The following is a 15,303-nucleotide window of genomic DNA, read 5'->3' on the forward strand; positions in this document are numbered from 1 at the left end:
GTCCCTGCTGCTTTAATCCGAACCCCGCTCACTGGTCCAGCTAAAAATCCAGCCGGGGTATCTATGTCAGCCTTCTTAATCACTCTGGGGTTGTCTTAATCTCCCCATCTTAAGCATGTCTTATTTACTTGTTTTCTGCTCTTCACTTTCCGTGCAGAAAGTGATCGCAGCTCAGCTGAATGTCATCCTGTGCTCCGCTTTCTGATGGAGGGCTGCGGTTATTGTTTAAGAGCAGCCCTTCATGCTCAGTGTGTAAACATGCAGCTTGATAGCGAGGCATCAAACGTATCTGCAGAGCGGTGAACAAAGGGAACAATTGCTCTATCATACGCCTGTTCAATACACCATTATTTTCCATTGCATTGTTAAGGCGCGTGGCCCCTCCCAGAGCCGCGGCATTGATTCAGTGGAATAGATTCATGCTCACAGTGTTTGCATTCTGAATATGCACACTGCTAGTAACAGTGTCAATGCACCACATACAGATTTCTCATCCATGTTTGTGAAACGAACTAAGGTTAAATGATAACTGCACAAATATCATGTGATTTATCTGTGGTTTTTGAATATGGAGTCAAAATCTGGCGAGAAAAAAAATCATTCATAAAAAAATCTAAAAAATAATTGTTATAGAAAATATGATTTGACAAAAGTTGTTCTGGCTGACTTTTTTGCAAAAAAAAATTTTGTGTAAACTTTTATATTGTATTATATTTACAATTTATTATCTGGCTAATTATTATACTTGATTATATTTGCTAACATAAAGGTAAAAGGCACCTAAATGCTTCCAAAGTTTCTCTAAACTACCAGGATTGAAACTCCATGTTGGACACACCTAATAAAATTTTCTTTGAATTTAAAGATGAAATTTCAATGTACTGAGTGTTAAAAAAACTTCAATCTGTTTTCAATATACAAAATACAAGCAGGTATTTTTTGGTTTGTTTTGGGGGGGGGGGGGGGGCTTTTTGCCTTTTGCCTTTATTGATAGGACCGTGTAGACAGACAGGAAAGGTGGAGAGTAGAGGGTGGGGATGACATGCCGCAAGGGGCCGAGGAGGGAGTCGAACCAGCGGCCGATGCAACGAGGACTTTGCTTCTGTGTATGTGGCACATGCTCTGTAGACTGAGCTAAATCAGCGCCCTGACAAATAGGTATTTGAATTGTAACGTTCCCTCACGTTGTTTAAACCACAAATAAAAAGGAGTACAAACTCTCAGCCACAGCTCTCTTTTTTACATAAAACATACCATTTTTAAGAGCCACATTTCCTGGAGAGAGCTTGCTTTTGAGTGGTGTACAACTTTACCAAAGACATGCGAACATTCAAGTGCAAAGGAGTTGATTTTTTTAATGTGTGTGTCATATAGGGAGAGTCTGGCAAATAGTGTGTGATAGTGTACCTCCTTTTTGCGCCCCTGCATGTGATAGCATCTTCAGGATAGAAATCGCAGGCTAATTATTCACTGCAGGTGCTGTAATCACGCTCCAAAAATTTGGCACCTCAACCATCATAACTCACTGATCTTTATCGGGTGGAGTCGGACTGGGCACAGACTTTACAGGAATGTGTATTTTTAGGAAGAAAGAAAGGATGGATAAAGAAATGAAGGAAGGCAGGAAAAAAAGGGAAAACAGATTATTCCTGTTGCATGACTGCACTGTCAGCGTCATGCATCCACATCAAACATATTTGCTGTTAATTAGTCGCACAATCCCATGATACAAGATGGCACAGCAGAGCCAGTGTGGGTCTTTGTTAAGCAGTTCTGATGAATGTGAAACTCTTCAGGCACCTTTTAAGCAAACAGTATAATATTCATTAGCCTTATAACTGTTTCAGCTGTTCTGGACCATCCAATCAGGCCACGCTCAGATCAGTTGCACCATGTTATGTTTAAATGTGCTGATGACAAACAAGACGTTCTAGTTACTAATAATTATAGCTGTCAGTGAATTTTCAATTTCAAAAGGAGTAAAAAAAACATCAAAATTTATCAGGAAGGTCAAAAGTATTCAAACTAAAACACACATGAGGTGCATTTCCTCCTATCGTACCTTTTGTTCCGGGAACTACTTTTCCATTGAGTAAAAGGAAACTTAAAGCTGTTGCTGTGTCAGTTCTGATCGGGGTCTAAAGACCTGCAAAGACGAGGATCATTTGTACACTGACGGATGAAGAAGTATCGTTTGCTTCGATACTAATCCCCAACAATGATGACACCAACACTGATAGAAAATGCTGTGAGTATTTGACCAATCAGAAATGTTCAGTTCTGCAAGCCCCACCCCCACCCCTCCAAAGTTTTTGTACTTTCGTCAAGTACCACGACCCAAAAGGGAATTCTTGGGGGTGAAGTAGTGTTTAATAAACTTAATTTAGTTCCTAGTCCCTGCGGTGGAAAGGGATTTAATTCCTCCAGAGGTTCCTAGTCCCTGGGGAAAGTTCCTGCTGTGGAACCGCAGCAAAAGGCTCTTGTCTTATATTGATACTGGCATCACCTCCTATGTTTTGCCAGGAATATTAGAAATGAGATATAAAATCTCTTTTACAAAGGAGTCCTGGCCAAGACTGCAGCATAAAAAATGTTTACATAAAGAACAAACAACAGACTATTACAAACAGCATTAACTTTAAGTCAAAATTAGCAGCATTAAGCAACTAGACGTGTGCACTCACTGTGCAATCACTGGAACATTTGCCAGAAACCAACCATTTGGTGTTTTTCCACACTCAAAAAGCAAAAGTCTACCTATAATATAGAACCAGGTAGTTTGAAGATTTTCTACAGTGGTGTTCTGACAATATTGTAGCTGGTTAAGTAATTGCTGGCAGACAGGACATAGAATGCAGCAACGTTCGACTTTCTTGGGCCGATTTAAATCACCAAACGAGTGCCTTCATATTTCTGTCTCATCCACGTTCAAGGCATAATATGGATGTAAACACTTCACCTCTTAAAGCACAAATTTTGTGTCATCATGAGTTTGAACAGAAGCGGCCATATGGTGCTTCACTCATTGGTAGCTTGCCTGTGCATTGTCCTACATAGCATAAAATACAGTGCTCCACTTTATTTTCTTTACATGGGTAGAACTTTTTTACCCATAATGCTATAGTTTCAGTCACAACGCAGAATTGGGCTCAAAGAAGGAAAATTGGCCTTGAAGCAAAGGTAAAAGAACGGTTCAGACCATAGACTGTATAAAAAGATGGACGACATGACAGCTCCATAAAAGTGGATCTATCTACGCCTTCTGACTGGCTGCAGTACAGGTCATAAAGCCCGCCTCCTCCATGTTAACAGATGGGACAAGAGTCAAACTATAAAATCAAAATACACACCAAATACATTTTTCTCAAACATGGTTTCTGTCATTATAGTTAGTTCTTATCATGCTGATTTATATGCAAGTGTTAATTGTTCTGACAAGTTTACTTTTAATTAGTTTAATTTGATGCTGTTAAAATGATGATTGACAGCTCTGTTGACAAATACAGCTCCTGCAGCCGATCTGTCCCAGATTAGCAGAGTAGAAGAAGAACGATGAGACGAAACGTAACTAAAACAATCAAGCTCCCATAGCTGTGAACGTTAACCTCAGACCAACACAAGAAGCTGTTCTGCTATTAAACACACCAGCGTGCGGGATCTTTGCTGTTTTTTCGATAAGTTAAGTGTGTGTGTGTGTGTGCGTGTGTTTTGGTTAGCGGAACTGGCTAAGGCTAATTATAATAAGAGCAGATGTAGACGCATCTATATATCAGTCACTGGTTCTAACATATAGAAGCATCCAGAAATTCTAATATGAATCCTTGAGGCACTGAACAGGGTACTAGCTGAACATTACCTTACCTAAATGTATTTTCTTGACTTAATAGGAGCCAAATCAGGAATTTTCAGATGGCTTTTTGCAATGTAAGCAAAAACAAACAAACATAGATTTAAATAAGAATCTCTGTGGATTTTCTTTTAGTCTTAAAGCGGTTTAAACACCAAACATACTGTTGAGATTATCAGGTTGGAAAAGCTCTGAAGAAAATTGTGAGGAACACTGTGAATGAGAGAAAAGAAGATGTTTACCTTACATGCAATGGGCAGGTATGAGGTACAAATGCAAGGCGTGTTTTTTGAATAAAGAGACATTTCCTGAAAAAATAGAGCATTATACCATTTCCCTGAGAGTGCAGCAGCCACTGAAGGATTTCTCCATCTATATAAAGCTCTTATATTATGAAATGAGTCAAGGAAAACTGTTGAAACATCTAAAGCTCTGCCTACAAAGAGTTAAGCATTTTAAATTCTACAGTGAAGCTAAACTGTTCTTGAAATTCAGCTGGCAGCCACCCCTCACTAGTCATCCGTCGATTTGATGTGTGCTTGAAGAACCTGGCCCGAACAGACGAACTGTGAGCCAGGAATCCAAACAAACAGTCTCAGAAACCAAGAAGCATCCTTGGCAAGTTCGTCTAAAGCTTCGCTGTGGCCCGAGCATGTAAGGTGGTCTCCATCAATCCACTTCTGTGCTACTGTGATGCTTTTATGTTGACTAAGAAATGTAACCAAACTTCAGTGTGTGGGGTGTTATTCTACTGTTGGACCTTAAAATGTGTTTGATCCACGGTGTTATTACTGTTTGTAGCACACTGCGTTTGAATCACAGCTTAAGTAGGAAGCCTTTTCTATGGATACACCACAAAATACGTGCCTGTGTGCATGTGTTGTCTATTTTGCTCACAAATTACAGGTTGCATCTACTGTATGAGTAACAGCATATACATCTGCATAAAGCGGTGCTAGATAAGGTTAGTGAGGTTGTCTGAAGAATGCTTTTAGTTGGGTTGAGCCAAGGGATGGAAAGAAGAATTTTTACCCATGGATTAATAAACTAAATATACAAAAGTCTAGAATAAATAAGATATTTGTCCATACAGTATGTTGGAAAAGTTGTGGCTCATGTTGAAGGCTGCAGTGTTCCTTTGGTGGCAAACATAAACTAAAAATTTCTTGTAAATTAATCGCCAAGTGAGGTAACACAATGGTGGTTGAGCCTGTGGCCCACTGATGAAAGCCTTTGCATTTGCAGTGTTACAGACTGGCTGTCTGTGGCGACATTCGCGGAAAAAATCACAAGCGGCGCCCAGTTAGTGACACGTTTTCCATCAGCCAGCAGTGGTTGGTCTGCCAGAGAGGGTACAAACACACTTGTGTGTAAAGCGGCTGCTTTTCTGGTCTCTGCAAGTGTTGTGAGTAAACAGTAATCTACTATTGCTGAACTAACAAAGAAAAGATGGATGACTACAGATACAACTTCAAAAGGGAGTGAAAATCCAAAGAAAAAGAAACCAATTTGACGCTCACATGAAGTCAAACAGTCTAAAAAGGAAAGCGACCATCAGCGAGGAAAATCAAGAGTTACAACCGGAGCCAACCATGGACGTCTGGTTAAATTGAAACTCCTGCAATTACCGTTTATCGCCATTAGAGGCGCCAAAGAGAACGAAACTGAGATCTTCTTCATCTTTAAATACACCTGAACTACAACTGAACACAAGAAATGTTGTACTGTCTTTATGAATAGTTTCAATATCTTGAGAATATAACGCAACAATCAACTGAAAAACTAGCTAAGCAGTATCAGGCGATACCACAGATGTAGTAGAGGGTTGTGATTTGCATGACATAAAGCAATATAGTCCATTAAATCCAACAGTTTCAGTTTTATACTATTTTATTCACCTTGTGTCGATGAAGCTGCATTCAAACATCCATTGTGTATGGGGTGTTTTGTTGCCTTTCATCCTTACTAGTTAATGCTAGCTAGCTTAAGACTGAAGAAAAGCTGATTTAATTCACTGTGCCGCTTAAAAGCTATCGACACCTACATTCAGAGCTAAAGGAGGGACGTTTCCTTTCATGTTACTTGGTAAATGGTAAATGGCCTGTACTTACAAAGCGCTTTTCTAGTCTTGCGACCACTCAAAGCTGCTTTTACACTACATGTCTCATTCACCCATTCACACGCACATTCACACACTGATGACAAAGGCCTAAGTGTCAATCTCCAATCAGATCTATTCCCATTCATACCCGATGGCTATGCAACCAGGAGCAATTTGAGTGTCTCTTCGACATTTCGACATGTGACTGTAGCAGTTAGTGATCAAACCCCCAACCTTCCAAGTGAGAGACGACCGACTCTACCACTGAGCCACAGCCGCCCACTTAACTCATGACTTGAAGCTGTCAATACATAATCAACCCTTGACCTTGTATTGTTTATATTTGTTTTTAACATAAAACAGGCTGAAGTGCTGATTAGGTCTTCAAGCACTAACAAACTGTAGGAATTTAAACCTGCTTTATGCAAACTGTAAATATTCTTCACTTGCAGAAAAACGGCTGCGCATCATTTTCGTGCGTAGTTCAACTTTTGCAAACTTTGCAGATCGCAAAATAAACGTATTGATTTAATTTCTATTCAAAAAAGCAATGGTGACAGGGTGGTCATTGACAGTAATCTGTGTATGCCGGACCCCAATGTAAGATAACCATTACTGTCATTACTGTGTAACTGCTAACATTTCTTTTTCTTCTCTTTAAGGGTTCATGAGTCACTGAAACAACAAATAAATTAATGATGAATGAATAAACTGCTTTTTATACCCTCTTAAATCTTACACTCAGCCCCTGTTGTTCATAATTTAGCTTTCAAAGGGATGACAGAAAGGTCGAGCTGAATCATTAAATTATTGCTCTCTGTGAAATAATTCACCTTAGCTTTTAACAAAGCGCGAAAACCCGGTAATGTGTGAAAATAATGTGAGAGTATTCTGGAGTTCCTCTGTGGATTAAGATGTTAGTGCTACTTTTAATATAGGTAGCGTCATTCCTCTACACCTGACCATCACTCCTCTCTACAATGGGAAAAATGATGGCTGCGCTTTAGTGACAAAAGCAAACAAGATTGATTTCATTAAACCTTGAAAAGATCACTCAGCTCTTTGACTGTATGAAAGACAAAGAGATTTTACCATCACCGATGACCCTGAAACATATTCTTTGTGAAGAAATAAGCTCATAGTTTCCATGGCAATTTCCTACAATACAATAGGGAGAAAAACAAAACAGTGCTATGGTCTTGTTTAAAGAATACAACAATGTAATAAAGACTAAAAGATGACAGCTACAGATCAAATAAAAAAATACAACTCAATAAAAGATCATTTCAACATTGCTTTATGAAATACACAGCAATATGAACTAAAGTCACTGATTGTACTGTATCTATAAGGTTAATATAACCCAATGTAACATTCATTTAATAACATATCACATTCAATAATGAATCTTGAATCTTAAGGAAGTAAGTGCTCCATCCAAGAGGCTACAAAAACAATGCTTTTAAACATAAACCTTTTTTAGACCGAGGATAACATCAAAAGTGAGACTATTTTCTGATTCAATAATGACAAACTGCTTGTTTTCACATCTGAAAATCAACGCAGAAGTTATCAAATCATTTCCTGCAGACAGCTCCAAGTCCCTACTTCACTAGCAGCTAAGCTAGTAAATGTTACGTTATGTAATGCTAACATAACAGTTTCCAAGACTGGATTTCAGAGTAGCTGAGTGACGTGTCAGAGCGCCTGGGTTAGGTCATTAAAATATTGATATAAATATGTGACATGCCAAAAGTAAAACTGAGATTCAGAATCTTATTTCAGCTGGCACCAGCTGTTGGTCACTAAATGACTGCTCTCTAGCTAAAAATGATGGAGCTGGAAAAATGTGACTTTGGGATGCTAACGCTAAATAACGTGGTTGATAGTTTTATTAGTTATCGGAACAGCAAAACAGTATTCCTCATTATAGTTTTAAAAGTCAGATTCTCAAAATGATACAGTGTGTATTTTTTGTCCCAGTATCTAGACACGAGGGCAAACTAGAAATATTTGACTTATATTGCAATTTCAATATGATTTGTGATATTAAATTTAATGATCATTTTTACATAATTTTTCTCATTTTTATTAGAAAAACATATTAAAATGATGATAGCGTGATTTTTGCGGGGATCTCTACCAAACAAAGATGTTTGATAATTACATCTGTGTATGACGTGTTGGCCAAACATCTCTGCAGCACAATATTTAAATTCAAACAGTATTTTGACACACATTTCACCTTTAACAAATATTGCACCTCCTGCGATTTGAAAATTGCAGTAGGCCATATTGCGATTTTGATAACATTTCGATTAATTATTCAGCCCTACTAGACACAAGCTTGTGCAGCATGTGGAGTTACATTTTTTTGTTAATCTGGTAATGGTAAAGCTAATTCGACAAATTACTGTAAATGATCCTCTGAAAATGAGAAGTCTGTTTACAGCACTGATTCTGCCGATATCTGAGGGATGTCGCATGAACAGATTTTTACTTTCTAAGGAAGTCATGGTCGATACAGTACAATGGTACAGTCTTCTTTACATAGAAATCTGCAAATATGACTGCAGGCTAGTGTCACAAGACCTCTGAAAAGAAGTTAATGCACAACCACTAATAAACACATAATTTTGGACGCCTGTCAGATCCTACGACATTCTCCCACTGTGCGATTTATAGTGCGACTTCAATGGGTTTTTGTGTAATAATACGAAACAAAGTCGTCAGGTTTTTCCAGTTGTTTCCTAAAAAAGAATCAGTTCTTTTGTCTAGCCAGTCTCTCAGAGGGCACACGGAACTTATTATTATTACTTGAAGAATTAAAGTGTTAATGAAAGCCGTAGCAGGAAGGAAGCTTCTCGGACCACCTGTTCAACATTTTCATATTCAGTGAAGAAGAGCTCAGGTTCCCACATGAGCACCTAGCCATCTGCTTCAAAAATATATGCAATTTTGGTATTCAACCACGGTGCATGCTTTGCTAAACACAGACACCTCAGAGCTCCCGATTTTCAATGTGTGCATTCACTGAAATATACTGTTTTACTGTATTATAGGTTAAATAAAAGTAAAGCTACTGAAAGTAACAGACATACAGTACAAGTGAGTTGAGGTAATATAAAGACATGTCTACACCTCTCCATTAGAATATAAAAGACACTAGCAGACTTAAACACTGATGAAATTGTATCTTAAATCAATTATAGCGAGCACCATTAGTGTTATCAGGACAACATAATTTTGATGTGGCTGTTAAAGGAGTTCTCAGCAGCTTATCAGAAACTGTGCCGACAAAGGCTCGGCTAATCTGGAGATAAAGACAAAGAATCACTGAAGGCTGAACTAATGCACCAAATGTTTCCTTAATATGCAGCAATGAGGTCTACCAGCACTGTTGCATTACCTGATTACAAGGTGATTTAATAAAGTCGTTCTTTTGGTTTTCAAACAGGTTTAGGAAGTGTCTCCCAGATTTTAGAAGCTGCTGACTGTAAATGCAACGTGAACACAACCCAGACGGTAACTGATCACTGTTATTTTATACTGAATGTTTGCATGCTGGAGACTCACAAGTTAACTTTGTGTTAATTGCTGTTTACGAAAAAGTATTACATGAATTTAAACTTATTAATACTTTTTCAGTGCAGTCATTCTTTACTATTTATAATTTGTACTTTTCGAGACATTTTCGAGCCTAAATCATAATTTTTGGAGTGTCTGAGGTAGGCTTGTCAGTTTACAAAGAAATATGACTTTCACGTTTTTTATTTATTTTATTTATTTAAGTTATTAAACAGGACAAGCCTCATTGAGATTAAACGTCTCTTTTACAAAAATGTCCTTGCCAAGACAGGCAGCAGCACATTTTGTTTCAGACACAACACAACAAGCACAAGTCAACATACAGTACGTACTCGGGGTCATTCGTCCAAGCATCTACAACCTGATGCATCTAGCTCCAACGTCTTCAATCTACTTTGAAAAAGATTTAAAGAGATCAGCTCCCCCGGACCCAAATCCAAATCTCCTGCAGCAGATTCCAAGCCGCAGGAGCAGCGTACCTAAAACCCCTTCTCCCCATCTTAAGACACACTTAGCTTCCAGCATTTTTCAGATAAATAAAATTACATAAGTCAGGGGGAAGCAAGTTAAGAACTGCCTTATAAATAAGGAGATGCCAGTGTTTGTTTTGGAGAGGAGGATACCTCTGTAAAAACACTGCATGATCACTTTCTGAACTGTTTACAATTCTTTCTTTTATCTTCTTGGATCAAGACGAGTCCCCTGACCTCTATTTTTGACCTCATTGCCAAAATCAAAACACAGGGCCTGAAAAATGCATCCCAAATCCATCTAGCCCTGCAGTGGCGCTTTGACACATAATCAGCTGAGTGTCAGACCACTCCTATGCTAAAGGGTAGAGAGAGCTTCAGCAGCATCAGGGGACTTTTTTTGAGACGCATCAGTCTTGCTTAATATAGAGGAGGTTCTGTTTCACTCAGACATCACTTTGTTTTTCTCCTGACCAGGTCTAATTGTATAATTCCATCATGCATCATGAGGACACTTGCTGTACGTCATTACTGTGGCCTCCTGCACTTTGGACCATTTTCTGTGACGCATATACACTGTCTAGGAAGAGGAGTTTAACTCAGATGGGGGCCAAAAACAAATAGGATGAATCGGCATATATCTTAAATATTAACATATAAGTTTGTTTAATTCAAAAGTAATAATAATTTGTTCCTGCTTAGAAATGCTGATTATCATGAACTCAGAAGCTATTTTATATTTAGTTCTGAAGGGAAATCTTGAAGCATTATTAAGCAATATTCTCTTAAAATATGATCAAAATATGCAAACAATACATTTATTTTATCACTTTGTTTTTCAATATGTTTCAGAGGAAATCTTTGATCGTCTCAGATGCAGGTGTGTTGGAAAATATTACTCCCCGGATCACAATTTAATGATCATACTAACGTTTTGGTTCCTTTGGACCTTCATCAGAGCGATGCCGAGCAGGTGGAACAGTGTGCAGGATTCTTTTATTTTAGTTTCAAATGGAAGCACGGGAGAGACAGAACCCTGAATATTTGATAATATAAAATAGCTATCTGGAAGATATGCAAGTCATTTGGTGAAATAAAATGTATGTAACAATAAAAGATGTTTGTTTACCACCACAGTTATTCTGCAAGGACAAAATACACATTAATATGGACTGCAGGGAAACAGTTAAGTAATGCTGCACGGACTATAAAGCACTTACAGGCCAATAATGATTTGTGACTCTGGACTATAAAAAAAACATTGACTTGAACGGACCAAATGAAATTAAATGATAAAGACAGACAGGCGGAGAGTTACAGCCGTGTTTATGGAGGCCGTCTGTAAAAATACAGAGCCGTTCTGTTGTGGAAAGGAGGGAAAAATTAGGTCGAGTACTTACCCGAATATGAACTCTAAGTAATGGCGGAGACTTCAGGATCTGACACCTGAAAAGAGACACAACATTAGTATACAGCTTCAAATTAAAGCAGCAGAAACATAACATGTAAAGTCAAGTTTCACAAAGAGACGATCGTTTAGGGCAGACGGATTCTGCATCAGTTCACTGAATCTGTCCGATCCTGGGCTGCAGCGGCTGCCTGCGTGTTTATTTCATGTCAGTGCTTTTCGTTCATTTGTTTACTTTCAGAAAGTTGGCATTAAAGTGCAGCTCTAACTCCTAAAGTGAAATCCTAACTTTTGACTGCAGGGGATACATTCAAAAATGATAATTGTGAGTGAAATTTCTATTTCTGGTGTTGTGAATGTCCTACATTCTGTTTAGATACAGGTAAGGGTGGGGGTGGAATGATTTTTTGTCTCCAGGGCCCAAAGATGTGTATTCCTCTTGCTGAGGAATTCTTTTGTTCTGATAAATTGACATTGTCAGTTTCCCACATTGGCACACAGTGGCTTATACTATAGGGAGCAGGGGTGGGAACACAGATGCTACATACGATCGGCGTCAGTCAATGTGACAGTTCTTGTTTTTTCTTTTCTTTTGAGGGAGGGGGGTCTGTTTTTCTAAATCTGAACTTCCAAGTCGAGGAAGCAGGAAGGAATAGGAATTAATACACCTACACTCCCCTTCTCCCTTCAGAATGGCGAGAATCTCTTTGTACCCACTTTATAATTACTGGTGGGCGCCAGTCTGGGATTGTTATCCATGCATGCCTCCTGCACACTTTTTTTTGCAAGTATAAAACAATGTTTTGAGAACATGCAACTGACAACTGAGTCTGTTCTCAACTTCACCGCGGTTTCTTTGCGCTCTGTTAATGTTAAGGAACAAGTATTGCTTGAAGTGGCGCTCCTTGTTGAAGCATATCGTCCCTATTTACAGATGCACTGTTTCCATAAGCAGCCGCGCAGCCGGGCACAGAGGAGCAGTCACCAGCAGCTCGGTGCACAGGACATCTTCCACCGGGGAAATACGGAAATGTACAAGATCTCATCTATTGTCTTTTCATACAGACTGATACTCGGTTCGCAATTACTGAGAAATTTAAATGTGTTTACCTTAAAAAAATGTGTTGTACTTTTCACTTTTAGTTGGGAGTTTCAGTGTTAAAGTACACAGGAGTGGCATTTGTTACCACAGAGAAATAAAGCTTCCCTTTACTATCGTCAGTTTAATATGGAAATGTGTCACTTTATAGCCTATATATTTATTAATGATGATTTAAACCTTATATCACAAGAGATAATATTGTTGAGTAATGCATTTACACTACACATCTTATATTCAAGGGAACAGATTTAATTTAAATGTTGTTCATTTCCAAAATGGTATTGCCTAAATTACACAGTGCACGATTATATTTGTTTAATCACATTCATAAAGGAAACATAATTTAACTTCACAAAAATAAACTTGAAATGTAAAACAGGTGAGCTATTGTAAAAATGCATGGGGAGTTTATTGTATTAATCCAACTTGTACAACATAATTATTATGTGTGTTCAATTATTACAGTTAAACCAAGATAATTTAATAAATGGAAAATCAATCAGTATTCATTATGATTATTTATTCAAGCTGTGAATGGTAGCTTGAATAACAGAGGAAGCTTCTTCAGAGTTAGCTCCTGTTAAACCTTTTCACACTTCCTCATGTGAAGCTTTCTGACAAAACAGACCAGGGCTGATTATTAAACCTAATCCAACGTTTACTATAATAATGTCATATAAATCATAAAAAGCATCAGTGAGACAATACTCCTCAAAAGGGTCAGTTCGGCACAAATCAACCAAAACAGATTTTCTCATATCTTCTTGATATCTCTTAATTATCTGTCAGGAAAGGAAGTAAACGTTGGTTAATCTGTTGTTAACAGAACACTGAAAAGCCACACTAAAAGCTAAACAGCGAGGTGTTTATTCAGAATACGTCACAGAGCTCACTGGTGTTATCGGCGATTGGATGTATTTTTCATGCAGGATACAAAACAGTTCAAACTGTAAAACAACACCACCTTCAGCCTCCTCCTTTAAGCAGCACAATCCAGGCCAAACTTCTGCCGCGTACATGCACCAGAACTTTTTCACTCGTACAAAGTTGAGTGAGAAAGTAGAAGCTAACTCGGGTCTTATTAAGTGTTAAAGGAATATGCCTCACTTCCTGTTTGCTTGTCTAACCTTCTACTTAAACTGTGCAGCATTGCTCTGCAGTTTGGATATTTTATTCATATCTTTATTTACCCTGCTTAGATTTACTGAGCAAAAGAATATTTTGGGCAAACACATTCATTTCACACGCAGCAAACAACAGTCACTACGGCAGACTTTCCGCAGATGCCTGACAACCATAGTCATAGAAATCCCTGTATTAAAACAGTGTTTGTGATTATTCCTCTCAAAACCAAAAACTTCCTAGGTGTACAGAAGCACGGACGTCTCATCAATTGCTTTTGTTTGTAGAGTCAGTCGTCTGGCAATCGGAAGGTTGGCGGTACAATCCCGGACTGCTACAGTCTACGTGTCCAAGTGTCCTTGGGCAAGACGCTGAACTCCGAATTGCTCCAAACTGCTTCACTGGTGTATGAATGTAGTTAGTTCCTGATTGGAGATTGGCACTTTGCATAGAAGCCTTTGCCATCAGCGTGTGAATGTGTGTGTGAAAGGGTGAATGTGACATGCAGTGTATATACGTAAGTGCAGCCCATTTACCATTCAGCCCATTTTTCACAGTTGCACTGTGGGCTACAACTTGCAGATTGGCACCATTAGAAGGATGCCGATTAAGCCTTTTGCAAATCCTTTTTGCAATGTATTGATGAATGTATAGAAAAGTATCGCGTGAGATGCTGAAGAAGACTTAAAACACGATGATTCTCAGACAAGTTCTGGAGTTATGAGACCTTCTTTTCTTTTAATTTCTGCAAGTTTATTTACAGATCCCAGAAAGTGCGCGTCAAATCTAATCTAAAATAAGAGCAGAATGTCTGTGTGTTCAGACGAAGATAAAACTCTGACAAGAAGAACAATTTTTTAACACTAACAGCAATCAGGCGCTGAAGACATTTACACTGCCTCCATGAGCTTTATGTCACAGATGCTGCTGCAGCTTCTGATAAAATCAGCAGGTCAGACTGAAAAAAATAACTTCCTGTTGTTTTTAACTCCGGGTTGTACCCGTCTCTTTCACCTCATGCAGGATCTTTGTCCCACATCTCTCTCTTCATCATCTCTCTATTGCCCCCTCACAGTTTGAAAACCTCTGGCTTACACTGATGAAGTGACGTGTTTAATTTATCAGTGCAAACGTACAAACTTTGCCTCTATAGAGACATCAATACTCTCATCTTACAGCTACAGTCAAAGTGCAGAACTAGAAATGTTTTCACTGCCAGATTCTGAAGCGTCTTACAGCTGCTGCCCATTGTAATGCCCACAACAGAGTGCCACAATATAACCTGGCTTACTATTCTATTGTTGGATGTGACCTTAAACAACTGCACTTAATTAAGCATGCACTTCGTGCAGACAGGGCATGTATTTACATCAGATTAAACTGTGTTTAATAGGATATTCATAAAGGTTTGCCTTCACACAGCGAACCCTCAGACAAGTGCAGACTTCTTTTTTTTTTTAAGGTCAAATAAAATGAGCCAATTTCTTTCAATGCCAAACCCATTATGATAACTTAGGTTAAATAATTTTCAGCCTTTAAGACCCCAAAAAAACACACAATGAGTTAAATACTGAAATTATCAAAGGCTTTTAACATTCAGATGGAGTCATTTGCTATCAAACACAAATGATCATCCAAGTACATTAGACCATTAACACATTTCTA

General features: G+C 38.4%; 1 protein-coding gene across 3 annotated transcripts in view; it reads right to left on the minus strand.

Annotated features, from left to right (window-relative positions):
- lpp (LIM domain containing preferred translocation partner in lipoma) overlaps positions 1–15,303 on the minus strand; it is a 169,086-nt gene that overhangs the window by 135,292 nt on the left and 18,491 nt on the right. For all 3 annotated transcript variants that reach the window (XM_069680589.1, XM_069680587.1, XM_069680588.1), the window contains one exon: positions 11,407–11,452. The gene's annotated coding sequence lies outside the window, so the exon portion shown is untranslated. The remainder of the gene's footprint in view (positions 1–11,406; positions 11,453–15,303) is intronic.

This window comes from Semicossyphus pulcher, unplaced genomic scaffold (genome assembly GCF_022749685.1).
Source record: "Semicossyphus pulcher isolate SPU_LCO1_2020_fin unplaced genomic scaffold, fSemPul1.0.p SCAF_4, whole genome shotgun sequence".
NCBI classification, from domain to species: Eukaryota; Metazoa; Chordata; class Actinopteri; order Labriformes; family Labridae; genus Semicossyphus; species Semicossyphus pulcher.